The sequence below is a fragment of the Sorghum bicolor genome, chromosome 4 (genome assembly GCF_000003195.3).
Source record: "Sorghum bicolor cultivar BTx623 chromosome 4, Sorghum_bicolor_NCBIv3, whole genome shotgun sequence".
Lineage (NCBI taxonomy): Eukaryota > Viridiplantae > Streptophyta > Magnoliopsida > Poales > Poaceae > Sorghum > Sorghum bicolor.
The window spans coordinates 41,753,495-41,757,134 of NC_012873.2; the positions used below are offsets into that span (position 1 = coordinate 41,753,495).

At 41.3% G+C, this 3,640-nt stretch overlaps 1 long non-coding RNA gene across 4 annotated transcripts; it reads right to left on the minus strand.

Moving 5' to 3' along the window:
- LOC110434447 lies at positions 412-3,385 on the minus strand. Of its 4 annotated transcripts, none has more exons than XR_002451948.1 (5): positions 2,736-3,385; positions 2,243-2,352; positions 1,907-2,127; positions 1,203-1,271; positions 412-830 (listed from the first exon to the last, which is right to left on the minus strand). It is a non-coding gene; the product is annotated as an uncharacterized LOC110434447 (long non-coding RNA). The 4 variants fall into 4 exon arrangements; XR_002451945.1 differs by having other exon boundaries at positions 412-709; positions 784-1,271; XR_002451947.1 differs by having other exon boundaries at positions 412-709; positions 784-830; positions 1,203-2,127.

Genomic DNA, 3,640 nt, shown 5'->3' on the forward strand with positions numbered 1-3,640 from the left:
CCGACCTAAGGGATCAAGGAAAACCGTGCGATTAATGTCCACTACAAGAAACACATGGCTTTTTAACGTTTAGTTATGTCACAATATATGGAATTTATGTTACAAATTAAGATTTGTGACATCAAGTTGACAAAAATCAAAACGTGGAAAAGCCCGCGTCATAAAATGATTATGTGACATTTGTTTGGTTCATGTCACAAGCATATGACATTGGTTTATTGTCACAAAATCGTAGGTCTTGCCACGTGGCAGCTGACATGTCAAGGAGAAAAAATGTCACAAACACTACAAAAAATGTCACAACCATCATAATTCTGCTACACGTCAGTATGCTGTTTATGGCCCATTATTCATGCCCATGTGTTTGTGGCACGCTCATGAAATACACATAAATTGGAAGAAAGCTCACAATTGACAAAATATTGGTCATCTTTTCATTGAAACCATCAACATTTGTACTTGTACAACTTTTCATAGAAAATACAAAGGCAATAAGCAAGCTACACGCAAGTAGCTACAAAACTAAGAGGGTAGCTTGCATAATACAACTCATATGATTTGCTTGCATAACAAAATCTTTCAAAAATAGCCACCATGAGCACTTTTACAATAGTAGTTCTCATCTCAAAGGTCCGCTGGAAGTGCTTCTCATCGATCAGATGCTGAAGCAGGCCACGCTATTCTTCTCATAGGCATGTGCAATCTCCACCTGCCAATAACCAGGTAGTGCATCTAAAATTTAGTCACAAATTAGATCTAGTCTTAATGTAAGTCATAAATTACCTTCGTGCTGGTTGACATGGATGAGCAGCTAAATTGTTGGTTTTTAACTGCAATGGGAGCAAACTACAATAACGTAATGGTTGTATCCAGAACACAAAAACAGTTATGCAATCATAGCCAAATTCTCTGTAGAACTAGAGTAGGGATAAACATTCTCATATGAATATCACAAGAGTATAGGTTTTATCATTAGCAACTACAGATGGGATTCAGAACCATAATGCTCCATCACACACTGTATCAGAAATTGCAGTATCAATTTTAAAGATCAAAAGATACCTGTTAAGCAAAGATATATTTTTAGACAACAAAAAAACACTAGTATTGGAAAATAGAACAGGACATTGCATCATATAGACACCAAAGTTTAGAGTAGTCCTTATGGCAAAAGGTAATTGAAGAAAGGAAGCTTCACTCACCCTACTGAATTCAGTGGTTGCTGTAGTCGCGCAGAAAAACTAATTGCATTTGGCCTCACAATTTCCTCCCTGTAGACAAATGAGAATGGAATCATATGTACGTTGCTATGACTAACATATGCTCTCTGAATTATGGATACGATCTAAGCATGCCAACACAAGCGCATCATATATAATAAAGATTTACCTTAGCATATGATAAAACAAATACTCTCTAAATAGAACAGGAAAGCAAAATAACCTACATGTAGATGTATAGGAAGGGAAGTCAAATCAGTCTTGATCTCAAAGATCCTGTTCTTCCCCAAAATCCTAAAATCTGAACCCTAAACCAAAAGTTTTCCCAAATTTCGTCCCAAATCCCTACCCCTAAGATCATCAAAATAATTTTGCTTACCCTAAGACGTCGCACTTGTGCCATGAAGACTATGATATCATTGTGCCTTGAACACATTAAATGAACTAGGAATAACAGAATGACATCTCTGAAACAAGGTTATTGCACTATAAACTGGGTTATCAAGCTGACCTTCCAAGGGAGCTGCTGGTCGAAAGTTGAGACAACATCAATCAGCAATTCGAGATGCTTACTGGTAGTATAGCATAAACGAAAACAAGCATAGCAAGCAAACCAACTAAATAACTAAGAACACGGCCATAAGGCACCAACTACTAAACAATTTTATTAACTATGTGAAACGCACCTGAGAGTCAGCTGAACCACACAGGGAAAGTCAAAAGTAACATTTTTCCTCTTGCACAAACCGCTCTTCTCCCTCTCATGTATAGATCCAACACAATGAAATTTACAAGAACATCTAGCAATAAAATTAAAAATATACAAAGACATACATTTTATTAATTTGTGAGAACTTACCAATTTCCTCTTGGACTGAACCAAGGAAATTACAACCTTGAAGTATTGCTGAAAATTTCAATTTAAGAGTTGAATGAGTGCACAGCGAAACAAAATATTGATACAAGACAGAAGTTTTGATGATTTAACTAAATAAAGTTTATACTAAACAAACATCCTTAACCTGCTAGTGTGGGCTGAATGGCTGTCCTCTAGAACTTGTTAGTGTTGGCATGGCTACCTTTATACTTTAGGCTTTTTGGCCTTCTCAAACAATTCCTCATTCTCCGCTAGCTGACATGAAATTTATAGCTATGTAATTTAGACAAATATATCAAAATAGGAACAGTGTTGGATCTCGTCATCAGATCAACACAATCCCAGAACAGAGCATAGGCAAGCAAATTTTGTTGATGCTGAAATTACTGCCAAAACTCAAGTTGCTTCAGTTCTTCAAGCTACTAGTGCCTCCACTACAGTGCAGACTTAATAAAAACTATAAAGCGTGTTAAAACCCTAGGTTGAATGAATAAATGACAGGCCTAATAATGTGTACAGTACAGTAATACAGCCATTAATTGAACCCAAGTAGAAGTACCTACTACCCAGTTCACCACAAAACGAAAATTATGAACAAGTGATGAATGGATTAAGAGAGGGAGGCCGATGGGGGCAACCTGGGCGAGAGATGGAGGAGCTTTGCTGGCCCGAGCTCACCCCCTAGGCGCTAGGAGGGAGATCTGCCAGCCCAAGCTCGCGTGATGAATGTGCCAGCAGGGGATCGCGCCGCTGCCCGAGGAAGTGTGCCATGGCTACCGGGAGAGGAGCAAGGGAGCCCGCTTCGCTAGAGCTGTAGGTCCGCGCAGCCTGGTCGGCCTCATGGAGGAAGAAGATGTGGCCAACGTTGGGCGAGGGAGAGCAACACACAGGGAGACAAGCGCTCGGCGGAGTAGCGTGCCGGTGGAGCAGCGGGGATCGAGCCCACACGATGGAGCTGAGGCAGGCCCACGTGACCGGAGGGAGGCACTGAGCCTGTGCTACCAAAGGGCGGGAGCAGAGTAGCGAGATCCATGGTGAGGACGACGGGAGCGGCGAGATCCATGACGAGGACGATGAGGATGGCGAGATCCACGGTGAGGATCCATGGCAGGGAGCTCGCCGGTGGAGCAGGGCCACGCAAGGGGCACCGGAGCCCTATCAGAGGGGAGTCTCCTACGGTGGCTGCGGCGGCGGCGGTGGATGGGCGCTGGGGGCAGTGGCGGCGGCGGCGGTACGAGGAGTAGGGCAAGAATTGGGGGAGGAGAGAGGGGAGTTGCTTATAGGAGAGGCTAGCAAGCTGGATCTGAGCCGTTGATTTGAGTTGGGTGGACATATATGGATGACGCAAGTTTGGGATACACTTGATCAAAAAAAAATTACATATATATATATGATATCATGACCAAAATTATCAAATATGTGACATATCATTATTTATATAAAAAAAATATGATCTGATATAATAAAAAATAAAATAGAAAAAAGGGAAAAACATGTGATGACGTGGCAAATGACCATGTCAACATGGAAAGTTTTTTTAAAA